The sequence below is a fragment of the Scyliorhinus canicula genome, chromosome 10 (genome assembly GCF_902713615.1).
Source record: "Scyliorhinus canicula chromosome 10, sScyCan1.1, whole genome shotgun sequence".
NCBI classification, from domain to species: Eukaryota; Metazoa; Chordata; class Chondrichthyes; order Carcharhiniformes; family Scyliorhinidae; genus Scyliorhinus; species Scyliorhinus canicula.
In genome coordinates, this window is record NC_052155.1 from 125666275 (window position 1) to 125685317 (window position 19043).

The 19043-nt window shown below is 42.7% G+C and overlaps 1 protein-coding gene across 7 annotated transcripts in view; it reads right to left on the bottom strand.

The window, feature by feature from the left end:
- The window catches only part of LOC119972654 (lethal(3)malignant brain tumor-like protein 1), a 408364-nt gene that overhangs the window by 155763 nt on the left and 233558 nt on the right, over nt 1–19043 (bottom strand). The window lies entirely within an intron of this gene.

Below are 19043 nucleotides of genomic sequence, written 5' to 3' on the forward strand. Positions count from 1 at the left end.
CCAAGTAATTCATTTGAGAATATAATACATTATAGAGGAGACAACATGTTCTGAGTTTCAGAGGACACACTTTCAATGCAGAGATGATAATAAACAGAACCAGTGAGTCATTGAAAATGTAACAATATAACTACTGAAAACTGACAATTAGCATCAAAGAAAGATACTCTAGTAAGCATCATTGAGCTGTAGGATGATTACTTTTTTCTTATATAAGTGTCACGTGGTTACTTGTGATCTTTTCTATGCCAGTCAGAATGGTTGAACAACATTCCACAGATTTGATAGAATTTACAATATTTAATTATGTTACTCCTCGAGTAATACAATCATTAACAAGCACAGCGATTATAACAATGGCAACTTGATCTAATTCTAACCATCATTTATCAACAGATCCAAGTCTCAGAATCAGCAGGAAAATAATGATACTTTTGCAAATTGAGAAAAATGTATAAGTTATGGAGTATGTGAATGTTACGGCAAAGCATTTGGGGATGATGCTTATCACAATGCGAGACAATAATATCATGACACAATAAAAAAAATTAAAGTTCCATCTTTGTTACATTGGACACGAGTTCATGACCTACAAACGGAACAGCTTTATCCTCAGTTTGGGGAAACGTGTCGAAAATTGCATACCTGGAACTTTACTTAAGTGGAAACTGCTTAATCTGTTAATATGTTTAATAACAGTAAATATCCTAACCAGAAGACCAAGGTCTGCATAAAATTGGTCTCTGGATCCTCATTAACAGGTGTCAACATTTATAAATGATCAATGATAATGAAATCAGTTACATAAGGCCTTGAAATTATCATAAGGATATCAGTAGGCTAGCACTTTTCAAATCTGTTGAAATCAGTCGCAGAATTACCACTGTCGATAGGAATGGAGAAATGTAACTCACTTTCTTATGCCAAAATGAACATTAAACAGCAAATTATCAATCCCCATGTCATGTGTCCATCCCATAGCCGTACTATAGGTTTCTATTCTGCAAGGGATAGAGGAATTCTTGCAGCACATTCTCATATCACTGGAGACACACATATCAGGATTTTATGCTAGTCAGAGAGGTAATGTCGGCAGAAACGGGCAGCACATCCACTTCTGCACATGAGTCCTGTGATATCACTATAGTTAACCATTGTGTGGTCAATAACAGTTGAATCTTGGGACAACCTGAAAACAAGAGGCCCAGGATTGGATGTCAAGTGCTGACCTTGGCAGACAGCAAACAGGCAGCTGCTGACATCTGGCGGGTTAGAGGACCACCAGAAATACACATACAACAGGGCAGTAGAGGCGTTGCATCAGGAGGGTAGCATGTAGCGCAGGAGAAGTCAATAAAAATCTGCTGTTGACAGAGGGGCGACAACCAACCTCCAATCTTAAAATCCCAAATCCTCCTGAGGTGTTCACCATGACTCTGGTCTGTCTCCACCTCTTCACACATTGGTACGGATTGAGAGGGGCGAATATACTCGTCTACCTAGAGCAATGGCAAAGGCATGGTCATGGTTTGATGATGGCTCCCTGCGTGCCCTCCTTCTGGCTGGCACCGAAGAAGAGGCGACGGCTATTAGAAATGTCCACATTAATTGAGAAGAGGTATTCGAACTGAGATTTCCTTAAGAAAAATTATAGTTTACCATATATACTCGCGTAACATGCGACCTTTGAAGACCTAAATTTTGACCTGAATTTGGGGGTCGCATGGTACGCGAGATACAAAATTTTGGGTGTGAAGTACTGGTCAAGATTAGGCTGTTAGGCTGTTAAGCAGACCGTATCCATTAACGGAAAGTCAAATGGACATTATTATGGACATAATGAAATATAAAACAGGAATACATATGTAGGTTAATTAACAAACTTTAATAAAACTTTAATAAAAAAACTATTAAAACAAACTTTTGCAGGTTAACTAAAATCCGTCAAATTCGCTTTCATTGCTATTAGTGTCATCATCAAATAAAGCTTGGAATTCTTCTTTTTGTTTTTCTTCTTAACACAAAGTCATGTCTTTTCATGAACCGCGTACACCATCCAGGACTTGCAGTAAACTCACGAATGCCCATGTTTCTTGCTTCTCGTAAAGCATAAAGTCTAATTGCGGCCAATGACATTTCGACTCGCGATTAGCGCATTTATAGGAAGGACTTTTCATCAATTTCTCTTTCTGTTTTCTCCAGTTGCGGACACAGCTTTCTCCGACACCAAACAGCTTTGCAGCTTTAACGTTGTTGCTGTGTTCCGCTTCGGCAACGACTTGCAGCTTCAATTTGGCAGTATATTTCTTGGCAGATCTTTTCTCCATAGTGGCTAATGGTAGAATGTATTCGACCGTTATGTGTTACGCGTTAGTTAACTGCTTATTACCGTGATTAGAAACCGCAAAACAGCTGGTTGTTTACGGCGGTTGTTAACGGCGTAATTTGGTATCTCATTTGGTGTCTCAAAAAAGTGACTCGCATGATACATGAGGTATAGCATAAAATCATGTTTTGGGGTCTAAAATTTAGGGGTCGCATGATACGCGAGTATATACGGTAATTAAAACACAATGCCAGTACATTAAAAATATTTCCCTGCTTCCCTTCTTAATAAAGCTCCCAGGTTAGCCAGAAAAAAACACTCCCTTTACACTAAGTAATAAGTCTGAAGAGTGATGTTTCTGTTCATTTTTCCTCAGCTATGATAGTCAGTTCTCAGAATATGACTGGCATTTCGTCAGCTGTCACTGACGGTTAATATGCTGCATCTTCTAGAAATGGTGTTGAGCGTTCCCAAACTAATTTTACTTATGACTGACAGATGCCATCATCTGATCAACCGAGGTTGTATTCAAGTACAATCTTTGCAGTTAAACAGTTTTTGTTTTTCTGACCAAATTTCTAACCCCATGTCCAAAGCCTTTAACAACCCTTCGCTATGACAGGCTTTTTGAAATCGAATTTCTGCGCAAGCCCATCAACATACTGCGCCAGAAGGTAAATGCTGCAGCTGTTGTTGGGATGCACAGAATTCAGTGCCCCCAAAAGTAGCAAAAGTTAATTCTGGCAATATTACCTCATCCATTATCATCAAGGAAAAATTAATGCTTTCATTGATTTTCAATAATGTTGAAAAAATTGCTGCATTTCTGTGATTGATTGAGTGGAATGTACATTAAATAAAAAGGCAGAATTTCCATCCTTTGTGAAGTGAGATGTTTTGTTTGAATTGGTCAAGTTAATATGAAGAATACATCTAGTCTCTCAGTTTCAGAACCAGCTAAGATCAGTCCATGTTTGTCAACCTCTTTATGCGTTTGCCAACTGCAGCTGCGATTGAACCTGTGGATTTAATGGTCCCAGTTCTTGTTGGCAATCGCAGGCATCGTAAATCAGCATTATAGATCCAGAAAATGCATTAAGCATTAACCAAAAGCAAGTTTAAGTTTCAGTCACAAAGATAGAAAGACTGAGGTCAGAATTTTGCATTGTTTGGGTGGGCACGTTACTGACTCAGAAGCGCGTGAAATCACTGAAGCAGACGTTGGGGTATGCGCCCCGACGTTATCGCACAATATTCCGGTGGCAGAGCATGTGTGAAAGTTGGAGGCGCGTCTTGTGACAGTCAACCATGTCATTTAGCCCAATATGGGGCTAATTGAAAGCAATTTTACACGACCTGCCCACTGCGGGCGGATTGGCCAGGTGGCCTTTAGATTTAAGCTGTAACCGCGATCCATGGTGGATTGAAAGAGGTCAAGGCTGAAATAAAATTAACAAATGTGCCTGGCGGCTGAAATCTGTGGATGATTGTGCTGCTGAGACACTGGTGGTTTTAACATTGATATTTATTCTTCCTGGGCCAGCAGCTACCTGGGACAGCTCTGCAGTGGCTGTCCCCCTGAGGGAGCATATTAGAAATGCTAACCAGTAACCACCCTTTTCTTTGCGCCCGTCGTTTTTCAGCCCTCCCTGGCAGTGCTCAGCTTTTCACAGAGTGCGTTGCACACTGGATGCCGAAAATTGACCAGCCAGCGTGAAATTGTGCACTGGGGTAGACTGCGTCCGGGAACACGTTTTGTGTTCGTTTCCCAGTATACCGAGTGCGCACGACTAACAAGTCAAAAATTCAGACCTTCGAATTATTATTAATTGTATAAATTAAGGTTAAGTGTATACAGGTGACAGGCACACATCAAATAGTTATTCCTGAACATATAGAGAGACAGTTAACTGGTGGCTTATCCGATTAGGAACTCTCCATTTGTGATGCCTCACTTTGTGAATACATCTAAAACTGAGTAAAGATTGCCTTTTGATCTCCTCCTTCGCCAACTGGTTGTAAAAAGTTTAACAATTATACAGCGTGTTACATGGGCACCAGACATCCCAAAGTGCTTTGATTGTTTCTTTCAATCTCTGGAACCAGGTCCAATTCGATCCACAACTGAAAAATGCCTCAAACATTTCAGCCAGGATTCTGGTTAGGAAATGGGAGTTAGTTCCTTGGTTGATTTTCCTTTCTGTAAAGCAGGAATGCTGATGTGTCCCCAGTTGTTGACTAATTATTCTATTGGATGTGAATCTCATGGGCAAGGTCAGTATTTCTTGCTCCTACCAAACTGACCATGAAAAGGTGGAGGTGAGTTGCCTTCTTGAACTGCTGCCGTCCATCTGGTGTACACATACCCACAGTGCTGTGAATGAGGGAGTTCCAGGATTTTGATCCAGTGACAGTGCAGGAACAGCAATCTATTTCTAAGTGAGGATGGTGTGTGGCTTGTAGGCAATCTTGCAGGTGGTGGTGTTCCCATGTGTGTGCTGTCCTTGACTACCTAAGTTCGTGGGTTTGGAAGGTGCTGCCAAATGAGGCTTGGTTTGTTGCTGCAGTGCATCTTGCATGTGGCACACATGCCACTTTGCATTGGTGGTGTAAGTAGTGAATGTTTAAAGTAGTGAATGGGTGTCAATCAAGCCGGCTGCTTTTTCCTGGATGGTGTTGAGCTTCAAGTGTTGTTTGAGCTGCAATCATCCAGGCAAGTGGACAATATTCCACCCCACTCCTGACTTCTGCCTTGTACATGGTGGACAAATTCACTGAACTATCAGGGAGCCCACAGAAAACGGTCACGTCAATCCACTTTTGCAACACTGATCCACCAAATGCCTGACAGTTCTCTCACAGGTCATGGGGGCAAATGTCATCAGATCGGAAGAAAGCCATTTACTTGAACCAATTGCAGTAAACTTTGATAGGATGCAGTGGACAGCACATTTATTTATAGTGTGACGATGCAGCAGAGTTGCAATAATTCTAACTAATTAGCTATGTTATTACTACACTTGAAAATGATGAATGCCTTTTACAGGCCATCTGTTCTGTTTCCTAAACTTGCACATTCCCTGAAGACATCACTAATGCCTTTCTGCTCCTCAATCACAAAAGAAATCTGTTGTCTTTGAATATTTCAAAGCTCTCCTGATTTTGCAATGCTTTTTTCTGCTGGCCACAAGGAAATGATCATAATTCTCACTGTTAGCATTCATTAAGTTAAGTGCATGAATTTACATTTGTTCTTATTCTAAGATTCACAAAGATAATTACACATGCAGGAGCCATTCAGTTATCTAACGCGGCTTCTCATAGAAACCTACATTTCAAACACACCATGCAACCTTTTCTTTAATCATTTCACAGTTAAAAGGGAGAATTATTTTCTATCAGTTCATAGCCTGCCTTTAATCATTTTTATCTACATCCCCTTGTGATTCAACTTGAAAGAGGACATTTTTTATCTTATTTATGACCATAAACATTTGTTTAACTACCTCTAATTTAGCTCTTGTTGACATTGAGAACTTTTCCTTATAACTCTGTCCTCTGAAACAATGGATAAAACATGTGGCTTTACAACATTTCCACGGCTTGATGCTTCTCTTGTGTCTTTAATGATGAAAATACCAATGCAGAACTATGAACACATTATTTGATTCTGTAACCTTGATTCTTGATTAACAAGGGGGTGGAAAGTTATCGGGAGTGGGCAGGAGTGTGGGGTTGAGGTTACAATCGGGATCAGCCATGATCTTATTGAATGGCAGAACAGGCTCGAGGGGTCGAATGGCCTACTCCTGCCCCAATTTGTATGTTCATAATCTGTAGGATTGGAATTCTGGCCAAATGGGAAATGTATGGAATATAATTTCAAACCCACAACATGCGATGACCTCAGAATTCGAACTATAAATGACAAAAACCGAGCTGCAGCCAACAGTACAGGGCTGGGCAGCAAGGGGTTAATTTGGACACCTAGAGTCATCGAGTCAAAGTTATAGAGATTGTCAGCACAGAAAAGACCCTTCGGCCTGTCATGTCCGTATCAGCCAAAAGACAACCACCTAAGTGGTTGCGGCTGGCACGGACAACATTGGCCAAATGGTCTCCTGATGTGCTGTAACTTTTGTATGATTCTGGAAGTATTCTAATCCCATTTTACAGCACTTGGCCCAAAGCTTTGGTATCATAAGTGCACATCTAAATACTTCTTAAATGTTATGAGGGTCTCTGCCTCGATCACCTTCTCAGACAGTGAGTTCCAGACACCTACCACCCTCTGGGTGAAAACATTTTTCCTCACATCTCCTCTAACCCTCCTGTCCCTTACTTAAAGTCTATTCTCCCTGGTCATTGATCTCTCCACCAAAGGGAAAAGTTCCTTCCAGTTGACTCTATCTATACCACTCATAATTTTAGTCATGTCAATCATGTCCCCACTCTGCTCCAAGCCAGTGTATCAAATTTTTCTTCATAGCTAACACTCCAACCCAGGCAACATCCCGGTAAATCTCCTCTGCACCCTTTCCAGTGCTATCACGTCCCTCCTATAATGTAAATTCCAGAAAGCACACAATACTCTAGCTGTGGACTAACCAAAGTTTCATACAATTCCAGTAAACCACCCTGCTCTTAAACTCTATACCTCGGCTTATGAAGGCAAGTATATCACATGCCTTCTTAACCACCTTATCTAACTGCCCTGACACCTTACGGTGCACATGCATACTTAGATCCCTCTGATCCATGGTGCTTCCCAGGGTCCTGCCATTTATCATGTATCCCCTTGCCGTTTTGTCTCGCCCAAGTGCATCACCTCACACTTATCCGGATTGAGTTCCATTTGCCACTGATCAACCCGTCTGACCAGCTCATGTATAACCTCCTGGAATCTAAGGCCATCCTCATCACCCCACCAATTTTTGTATCAATGGTGAACGTACTGATCAACACTCCGACATTCATGTCTAAATCATTTACATAAACCACAAACAGCAAGGGCCCCAACACTGATCCCTGCGGAAGCCCACTGGACGTAGGCTTCCAGTCTGCAAAAACATTGACTCTGTGCTATCAGGGAACAATGGTACCAGGGAGACGTCATTACCTGCCATCAACTAATCCAATGCAGAAAAGTGATGACCCTACACAATGGCATAAAGGACATATTATTAATATCATATAAATTCAAGGAATTAGGCAAATAAGATCTGTATCATAGACGATATGCTGCAAATTGGGTCCTACAAACCTTCCTTAATTTTGGAAGCCAGATGCTGTCACTGTGCTGTTACTGAGTCACCTCAAACAGCAGGAGAATTGCTCATAAAATGTGCACTGATAATATTTGTCTGGAGACATCTTATATGGGAAAGCACATTTTGTTTTAACCAGCAGGAGCTGACATTTATCTGAATTTCACGTGGAATCAACTAACTGGACATTGGAACATCAGAGAATGTTTTTATTAATAAATTTAGAGTAGCCAATTATTTTTCTTTTCCAATTAAGGGGCAATTTAGCATGGCCAATCCACCTAATTCGCACATCTTTGGGTTGTGGGCGGTGAAACCCTTGCAGACATGGAGAGAACGTGCAAACTCTACACGGGCAGTGAATCAGAGACTATGTTTTGACATGTCCGACCAAGTTAAATTATTATAAAAGAAGAGCACATCTGAGTGTCTGAGCTGCAGTCGGAATGAGAGTCAGGGCTGGTCACCTTGAGCTGGGGCCCACAATCAACACTGGACAGACTAGTCGTGTTGGGTATTGTAAGCTTCAGCCATGTCATAGTGATATTGATTCAACGGTTTTAGTTGAAGGTTGGAGGAAAAACTTGAGTGTTTTTTGCCGGTAACTGGTAATTTGTCTCAACCATTTCTTGGTGATATAGGTCTGAGAGATTTCCCTTATGCATTTGAGACAAGACGCAGGGCAAAATTCTCCCAAAAAATGACTGTCATTTTGGGTGGTTTTTGCAGAGTGATTCCCGCCAGGTGTTTGGGCACAATCCAGATCTGTATTCACCCACACCTGGGGCGCGGTTTAACTAAATGGGAACAAAGTCCCATAGCGAGCGGGTTTAGCAGCATGTTTGCCGGTGCTCACAGCGCCGAGAAACACACTATAAAATGGCAATCGCGTTCGATAGGGAACCTCAGCAGGGATCACATGGCCGAGGCTGCACATAGCCCCCTTTTGCGCACTGAGTAACTCTGCTCCCCACAAAAGTACCAGGAAAAATGTCAGCCTGGCACCATGGGTGCCAAGCTGGCACCCTGGCAGTGCCCCTACCAGCTTGCAGTGCTACCTGAGCACTGTGGTAGTGTCAGGCTGCCACCCAGGTGGCATTGCCAGGGTACCAGGATGGCAATGGCAGCATGTCCAGGTGGCACCTGCAGTGCCAGTGTACCACTCTTTCCAAAGGGCATGCACCTGAGGGCCTCCAATCCCCTGGGAGAACCCCACGACTGGCGTTCCGACTGGTCCCCGTTTGTGGCGACCAGTGCTGAACGGCGCTCACCCGAGATCACCGAGGTGAAGGAGATTGATCCCACGCCCTGGGTACCTCGGGAATCTTCACATTAAAGTGAGTCTAGTTGTCTCGCATTAATAAGAAGATTTGCTAAAAAGTGATCGCTTTAGATCTCGCGAGGCATTGCGAGCCGGGTAGATCCTGGGAGTGGGGTCTCCCGGCTTTTATCAGCCACAAAGCATCACGGTACGCAGCTTTTCGGGCACAGTGTGACCATAAAATCGAGTCCTTAGTCATTTTTTTGGAGCTTGGGGAGTTTTTCACTGAAAAATCCCACACTTAGAATTTTTTGGTTTGTGGGGAAGGAAAGGTACCAGCAAGACCGGCTTCTCAGTTATTGGGACGCTATTTTTTGAAAGGTGCCCAGATCGCAAAGTTAATTTGAGGGTTCCCCCAAACCTCCCACCCATGGACATTGCAATTCCACCTCACACAGACATGGGCAACATCACCAACTCTTGACCCCAGAGTTCAACCACGAGTTGTGGAGACTTTGTGTCAAGTACTGGGAACGGGCTGGTTTAAATTGTGGGTTTTGTACTGTGGGATCATGGGTGATTCAATTATGAATTTTCAGAAGTAACTTGCCTTTGTGGCCATTCTGTTCAAGTCATACACATAGGAATCTGGTGTCAGGAATGTTGGTGTGGGAAGCGTCTCCGAGGGATAAAGGGAAACCACTGCAAATCCAGGTCCAACCATCTTCAGTTGCTTCATCAACCATTTTCCCACCATTACAAGTTCAGAAGTGAGGACATTTGTTGATAATTGCACAATGTTCAGCACAAGTCAAAATTCCTCAGATACTGGTGCAGTGCATGTCCAAATGCAGCAAAACCTGGACAATATCCAGGCTTGGACTGACAAGTGGCAAATGCAATTTGTGCCCCATTAAGTGCCAGGAAATGACCAGCTCCAACAAGAGAGAATCTCATCATCTCCCCTTGACATTCAATGACGTTACCATTGTTGTATCCCACAGTATCTACATCCTGAGAGTTATCACTGACCAGAAACGGAATTGGACCAGTCCTATAAATACTGTAGCTGCAAGGGCACGTCAGAGGCTAGGGATCCTGCAGTGAGTATCTCAACTCCTGACTTCCAGAAGCCTGTCCATTATCTACAGGGTGGTCAGGAGTATGATGGAATACTGTACACTTGCCAGGAAGAGTGCAACTCCAACAACACTCAAGAAGTTTGACACCATCCAGGACAAAGCAGCCCACTTGACTAACACCACATCCACAAACTTTAATTTCCTCCACCACCAATGCAATGTAGCAGCAGTGTGTACCATCTACATTGGCCTTGTTAAATTTCCCTTAGCTGAGGGGAAATGGCAGAGTTATGGGGATAAGATGGGATGTAATGGACCAGGTAAGGTGTTTTTTCGGAGGGTCGGTGCAGACTCGATGGATTGAATGGCCTCCTTCTGTACTGTCGGTATTCTATGGATTCTACAAGATCCAGAGCAGGAACTCACCAAGGCTCCTTAGACAGCACATTCCACAGCCACAACTGTTGCCATCTGGAAAGACAAGGGCATCAGGCACATGGGAATACTTCAACCAGGATGTTCCCTTCCAAGCCACTCACCATTCTGACTTGGAGATATATCGCTGTTCCTTCACTGTCACTGGGTCAAATTACTGACTGAAACTCCCTCCCAAACAGCAATTTGTGTGTACTTACACAATGTAGACCACAGAGGTTCAAGAAGGCCTTCCCAAAGGCAATGAGGGATGGGCAATAAATGTTGGCATTGTCAGCGATGACCACTTCCCATGAATGAATTTTACAAACGAATAATTTGTATTGCTGAAAAGAGTTTTACAGCCTTTTCTCCAGACCTTCTAGCTCCATTACAAGATGGATCATTCATTGTTAAAGTATTCTTTCACTACCAACTCTGAACTTGTAAGATAAACATAGGTTAATTAAACCTCAACTTGGTTGGGTTGTCTTTACATTCGGGTTGTTTGCCAGTTTCTTAACAAGGTTTTTGCATTTATGCTGTGAAAACCTTAATTCCTGAAGCTGAAAGTTCTCTTCTAAAACATACAAAAAGATTTTCACAACACTTGGCACATTTTATACTTTGCATACAAGTTGATTTATATGCCGCTATCGATGGCAATTTTCATTTTGTCACATACTACTACCTGCGTAGTATATCTTGTGATTGTAGTCCTGTAGTTATAGTGGCAAAGTATCAAACCCTCAACCAAAAGGATTAAGTTTGAATTGAGTACAGTGCTTGGTAACGTGTTTTATGCTGATAAAACAGTAAAGTGCTCCTTTGTAAAAAAATAGAGAACTTTATAAGTCTCCTTGATTGATGCTGTTGAGTGAAGATGATTGATTACTAACCATTGATTACAGACTGCCCTAATAATTAATAATAATCGCTTATTGTCACAAGTAGGCTTCAATGAAGTTACTGTGAAAAGCCCCTAGTCGCCACATTCCGGCGCCTGTTCGGGGAGGCTGGTACGGGAATTGAATCCGCGCTGCTGGCCTTGTTCGGCATTACAAGCCAGCTGTTGTGTTAAAAAGCTAAAATAGACTAAATGATTCGGATAATTGCTCCTCGTGGGACATGTAATAGGTCCACTGAATAGGGACTGGGCAATTTCCGTGATATGCTACTTGAGCTTCCGAGATTACCAGCATCTCCAATGGAAAGGTGCCCAAACATCATCTGTAATATGCTCAGACTCCAGGATAAACTGACGAATCTTAGGGACATGACAAAAGAACATTGATCTAAGGATGGAAAATTATCATTTAAAAATCTTTCAAAGCATCCTACAGCTACAAAGTCACAGAGTCCTTTAACAGAATCAACAGAATACTTGGCGCAGCGTGATTCCATGCGTGAGCTCCTTTCCTGTTCTTTAGGAGGAGGTTGAGTGTGTCTTAACTTTATCATCTACATGCACAGGATCAGCAGGTTTTCTCTAAATGCTGGACGGTGAGATCAACCCACCTAAGCTGGGCGATTTCATTACACTGCCACAATTCAAATGTTTAATTCCTAAATCAATTGCTATATTTACGTGAATGCTAATGAGGTATTAAGCGACTAATGTAACTACAAATTAAACATGCACGTTTGCAGCAAATACAAATTGGCAGCTACAGTGCGCATGGAAAATAATTCTCCTGGGGAGCTTTAGTATCCTTCTTTGCGGGACCACATCAAGAAAATAAATTGCTCTTCAAAACATACTCGCATTGGCACAAACATGAAAGCGAATTCCTAATGTTCTCTTAGCATCTTATCTCACCAAAGATTAAACACAACAAAGGTAATAGCAGCAAATTGTACAAGTACTGATAGAAAATCAATATTCTATGAGGCGTAATTTGTCTCACAATGCAGCATGTCAAAGTAAATTGCTTGGAATTATCAAAACCCCTCATCAGGCAGAAATGTTCATGAATATTTAAAATACATGTTAATGAATGAGGCAAAGCTGTTGTTTTTAATTTGTTGACTTGTTGACATCTAGATTCAATAATAGAACCAAGAGGAAGCGCCACTAAAAACTCATTATAATGTATGCATAATGAAACACAATTAAATGATTAATAAATTGCAGGGAAGAAATTAATGCACGCTTCAAGGCCCCAATATTAACCTGGAGACATGTTGAGAGTACGGGGGTTCGACATCCTATGTGAAACCTGGAAGTACTTTCAGTGTCGCTTTTTAACACAGCCACTTCATTATCATTTGTTTTCAACATACTGTATGTTATTTGGCTGCTGCGAAGATGAAAAGCTGCATGATGGGATCTTAACTAACATATTTAAAGGCAAATCCAAGGGTGGAATTTACGGGTACTTGGAGTTTGAAACAACAGAGGAAGGACACTCACAGTGTATGTTTAGAATGATCAAAGGTTACAATACACTTCAATGACACCTTCCTTGATGTACAGTGGGGGCAATGAGGAGATGGAAAAAATACTTTTCCACATTTCTCCAGCAATGGGTGGGCGGCATGGTGGCACAGTGGTTTGCTTCACCGCTCCAGGGTCCCAGGTTCGATTCCCGGCTTGGGTCACTGTCTGCAGAGTCTGCACGTTCTCCCCGTGTGCGTGGGCTTCCTCCGGGTGCTCCGGTTTCCTCCCACAGTCCAAAGATGTGCAAGTTAGGTGGATTGGCCATGCTAAATTGCCCTTAGTGTCCAAAATTGCCACAGTATTAGGTGGGGTTACTGGGTTATGGGGATAGGGTAGAGGTATGGGCTTGGATAGGGTGCTCTTTCCAAGAGCCAGTGCAGACTCGATGGGCCGAATGGCCTCCTTCTGCACCGTAAATTCTATAATTCCATCCTTTTCCATGAATATCCTCACATCCCCATTTATCTATCTATCCATCACTGCCACTCACTCTGATCACATTGCAATGTCTTGCCTCTACATGATCATTATCCCCACCAAATGCATTGCACCCACCAGGTGAACACATGCACTCACTTATACATCTGTTCTTTCCCTCACTATAGGAGGGGAGCACATAATACAAGGTACAGGGGGAGAACCAGAAGTGGGCCTCCGCATATCTCGCAGCTCACAATAAAGAGGCAGCACTAGGAATCAGTGGCAGTTCAACAGCACTGGTCATCGGAGATGGTGATCTTCCAGCTACCTGGTGACACAATCGAATATCCACATCATACAGCTGGGATTTTCAAACCTTTTTGCCCAGGACCCATTGTTACCAACCGGCCATCCTTCAGGACCCACAGCGGCTGACCTTTGGGACCCACGCCGCCGGCCTTTGCGACCTACACCGGCCGAGCCACCATTTCCACTTACCCTTAATGTGACAGTTGAGCCTGCTTGGCCCTCACTTGCTTTGTCATTCAATGTTACATTTCTACTAAGGACTTCAGCTGATAATTTAAGTTCTCACTGCACCCGTTGAAAAATAAATCAAGAGGTTTATCCTTGAACTCGCCATGCTTAGTCTTCAAATGCCTTTGAATTTTTCAGGGTTTTGACCTTACATCTACCAGTACTTACCTGCATAAAACATACATGAGCTTTGCATCCTGATTTCCATTGGCACAATTAATAAACCCATACATCAAGAAATCATCTTTATGCTGCTTTGTTCCTGATTTCAGCTTCTTCTTCATGGATTGTTCACCAGAGGCCTTGGAGCTCCCACCAGCAGCGATGGCAGCTACAAATTGGAGGAATCTCTCTCCCGCCCAGAGACGTCAATATACGGGACACGTGACTCCTCTCTGCCGCCGCTTCTGGAGAGAAGACTGCATCGATCTTTAAAAGAATCTGCTTCTGGATCAGCGCACCGTCATAGAATCATAGCATTTTTACAGTGCAGAAGGAGGCCATTCGGCCCATCGAGTCTGCACAGGCCCTTGGAAAGAGCACCCCACACCTCCACCCTATCCACGTAACCCAATAACTCCACCCAACCTTTTTGGACACTAAGGGCAATTTATCATGGCCAATCCACCTAATCTGTACATCTTTCGACTCTGGGAGGAAACCGGAGCACCTGGTGGAAACCCACACAGACACGAGGAGAACGTGCAGATTCCGCACAGACAGTGACCCAAGCCGGGAATCGAACCTGGGACCCTGGAGCTGTGAAGCAGCTATGCTACCGTGCTGCCCAGTAGGAGGCAGTCTTTATCCCTAGGTTCCGGCCCTGCGCACTGCTGAGGGGCCATGCATGTGCTGGACGGCGGCATTCTGAAAGCTGGTCGCAGCCGCCATTTTTAAAATCTGGTTGTGGCCTTTGGGCACTTCTTCCCATGATCGGGAACACCACAACCGACACCACCCCGCAACCCACCCACAGGACGCAACCCTGAGTTTGAAAATGACTGCCGAACAGCAATCAGATTTGAATTCAACAGCAAGTAAAATATGATCAAATTCATAATGAAAAGGTTACTGCAATCTTAACTTGCCAGTAAGTCCTCTCTTTTATTTTCTCGAGGGCATTCATGTATGCAGCAGCAGTCATGGACGTCACAGATGATCAATCCTCAGCGGAGCTCTATTGTTCTGAGGTTGCATCATCACAGGACCCGTGTCCGACATGCACCAACTCAGATACTTGCACTTGATGGGACCAGAAAAACAGGTAGTTGGGTTCTCAACCAGCGACATGCAATTCAAAAGTGAGTGTGTGTGTGGGATTGGCAGGGACAGCAGCGGAGAACAAGCTTTGGAGGGCACACCGCTCTCTAAACTCTGCTCAGTTGGACACAGATGCTGTGTGCAGGAGGACATTATGGAAAAGGATGGGCGGCACGGTGGCACAGTGCTTAGCACTGCTGCCTCAAGGCGCTGAGGACCCGGGTTAAATCCCAGCCCCAGGTCACTGTCTGTGTGGAATTTGCATTTTCCCCATGTGGAATGGATCTCACCCCCACAACCCAAACATGTGCTGGGTAGGTGGATTGGCCATGCTAAATTGTCTCTTAATTGGAAAAAATAAACAAAAATTTTTTAAATTATCATGGAAAAGGATCATCTCTGAAGAGCAGCAGCAGAGAATGTGCGACATATTGACAGACCAATCATTCACACTGACCACAACAGTAGATAGAGAGAATGGAGGAGTCTGTCTCAAGCACGTGTGTGTTGATGTTACAGGACATTGCAGCAATGTCTTGAGTGCCTTGATGTATTGAGTGATCAACTTTGTAGAACATCAAGGGTAGCAATCATGAGTTCAGGATGGCTTTCAGCATGGCCATGCAGACTCAAGTGTTAATAATGTTAGCAGCACCTTCAATAAAATGGTAGGTACCTTTATTTGCAACCATCTGTACCAAAGTGATCTCAATGGGATGAAGTGCAGATGGGCCTTAAGAGGTATGATAACAAAAGACAGCATAGGAGCAGGAATCCCACTCAAAGTGCTTTCTTTCCCCCTCCAATGCAGTCACAGCCCAAATCAGAACCCCATATACTGCTCTACGTTCTGATGGTTGAGTCTGCTCTGCACAGGTACAAATGGCATAGATTCTGGCAGGCTCCAAACCTCAAGAGGTCAGAGTAGGGATCTGGGAAGCAAGTCTCTACCCCAGCTAAAATACCAGGTTATACCATCTATGAGCAGTAGGAAAAGGAAAAGGAAAAGTGAAGTTTTATAGTTGCACAAGCGAAGGGACTTGGGTGTCGTGAAATTAGTTATTTCGGAAGTTTCTGCTGTTTAGTTCGATCATGTAAATTATAATCTTTTGCATGGCTTTCCCATTGTTATGGGAGAGGTGTTTTCAGAACCCCAAAATGTATCATGGAGTTCAACCAACCCCCACCTTTAATGGATTGTTGCTTTTGAAACACACGGCTTGTTCCCCAGGTGTAGTATTACAATTATGGACACATGGTTTTTAAAACAAAACAATGTTTATTCCATGAACTCAAATTAACCTTTTAAATAAACATTGGATCTCTTAACACCCCTTACTTCAATGATAACCCCGAATATAATACAACACTACCCAATCTTGTAAACTGTTCCTTTGCACATCCAAAAGACTTAACAAATCCTTCAAACAGAAGCACATTAGATTTATATTCAATACTGAGACCTTTTTACAATTCCGATTTCACCAAATGATTAAGAGATAGTCCTTCATGGCAGAGATCACCAGCAATGCAGCTCACAACCACAACCAAGCTTTCTTCAAACTGAAACTAAAACGGCCAAAAAGCAGAAGTGAGCTCAGCTCAGCTCCCCCCCCCCCCCCCCCCGTGACATCACTTCAGTAATATGATCAGCTTCATTTCTTAAAGGTACATTTCTTAAACATCCAATTCTTAAAGGCACTCTCACATGACACCCATATTGCCCATTCTTTGTTGTTGGGTAGAAAGTCGCCTTTTAACTTGTTTGATGATGAATGAGAATGTGTTGATTGACAGGCGATGTTAAATGGTGGTTGGTTTTTGCAGGATTGCTTTGTGTTAATGGAATTGTGGCAGCAAAAGTAGCTGTTTCATGTGTTGCATGATACTTGTTCAACCAGAGGGAACCTTATGTTAATGTGCGTATCTATGGCAGCAACGTGAGAAACTGGTGGTTCCATTTGGGAAAAGGCCAGTTTTACCAAGCTGAAATGAGATTTAGTAAAATTGGACTCATAGCAAGTAACTGAAACTAAATCAGCATCACAGCAGTGGGAAGCATTCAAGGAAGAGGTAGTGAGGATTCCGAACATACAGGTTCTCTCAAAAAAGGCAGACTCACAAATCGAGAGCCTCCTGAATGTTGAGGTAGGTTAAAGTTTAAAACAGCTCAATACTGCAGAAAACCGAGAGGAACATAGAAAGTACAGGATGAAATTGAAAAGAAAATGAGCAAAGTGGAGTGATTTTGGTAAAATCAAGGAAATCTCAAAGATGTTTTATAAATACATAAAGATCAAGAGGACAGTTGAGGAAAGAGTAGGGTAAATGACAGACCACAAAACAGTGTGTGGCGCAGAAAATGTGGGCCTGGTTCTTCAGGAAGACTTTGCATTTGTCTTCACAAAATAACAGGCAATGCAAATACTGTAGTTAAGGAGGAGGACTGTGAAATTTTGGATGGAATAAACATAATGAGAGAGGAAATATTAAGTGAGTTAGTATATTAAAAACTCGGTAAATCACCATACCTAGATAAATTTATCACTATTAAGAGAACTAAGGGAGGAACTAGCAGAGGATATTGGCATAATTTACATCTCCAGTCTCAAGCTGTAGGTGTGGTGTTGAAAGTCTGCACATTTTGTACTGTTGCTCAATAAGGGAGAAAGATTTAGACCAAGTAACTGCAAAATCATCAGCCCAACCTTGCCAGTGGGCAAATTAGGCGGAAAAAAAATCAAAAGCACAAAGCTAATCATCTTTCAGTAGGCATGAATAAATTAATCAAGTGAGTGAGCATGGATCTGCTGAGAGAAAGCTATGGATGACTAATTGACTGCAGTTTTGACTGGGAGTTAAAAAGAAAGTTCAACAAAGGGATGTTTTGATGTCATCCACCTTGAGTTTAGCAAAGCTTTTGACAAGGCATCGAAGACTGGTTACAAAAATGAAAGCTCACGGGATACAAAGGAAATTGGCCAGTTTGACCCAAAATTGGCATAGAGGCAGAAACAAAAGTGGAAGATCAACAGGACTAGTAAGTGATTTCTAACAGTGTTCTGCAAGGCTCAAAGTACTTGATCACTTGGTTTACACTGTGCATATCAATGATCGTGTGTGCTTTAATTATAACTCCTAAGAAAAATTCCCTAGAATCTGGAATTGGCATTTCCTAGTGAATTGAAAAACTACAAATCAAGCATCTCCATTTAAGCGAGGAGGGAAACAGAAAGCAGTGAACTATTTGTCAATTAGCTTCTCATCTGTAGTTGGGAAAATGCCAGAATGTATTATTAAGGAAGTAGTAGCAGGACATCAAGGAAATAGTAGCAGGACATCTAGAAAGTCACAATATAATCAGTTACGGACAACATGGTTTTGTGAAAGGGAAATGCTGTTTGACAAATTTACTAGTGTTCTTTGTAACAAGCAGGGTGGATTATGGGAACCAGTAGATGTAATGTATTTGGATTTCCAAAAGGCATTTTGACAAGGTGCCACACAAAAGGTCATTTCACAAGATAAGAGCCCATGATTTTGGGGTAATATATTAGCACAAATAGATGACTGACTAGCAAACGAGAAACAGAGTTGGGATCAATGGATCATTTTCAGTTCAGCAACAGTGGAATGCCACAGGGGTGGGTGCTGGAACCTTAATTATTCACAATCTGTATTAATGACTTGGATGAAGAGACTAAGGATGCGATTCAACTAAAAGGGAACAAAGTCCCGTAGTGAGTATGTTTAGTTGCATGCTTCCTGGCCCTCGCAGCACCGAGAAACACATGGCTATAAAACACCACTCGTATTAAATAAGGGGCCTCAGCGGGGAACGCACGGCCAAGGCCGCACATAGCCCTGTTTTCTACACCAAGGAGCTCTGCTCACCGGAACTGCTCAGTATAGTGAGAGAGTGGGACGACATTTTTAAATGATGTGCCAATCTTCGAGACCACCCTCATGATACCCGACTGCTCCCCAAGCCCCAACACACTATGGGAGGGTCCCATCCCCACTCTCACACCTGCTC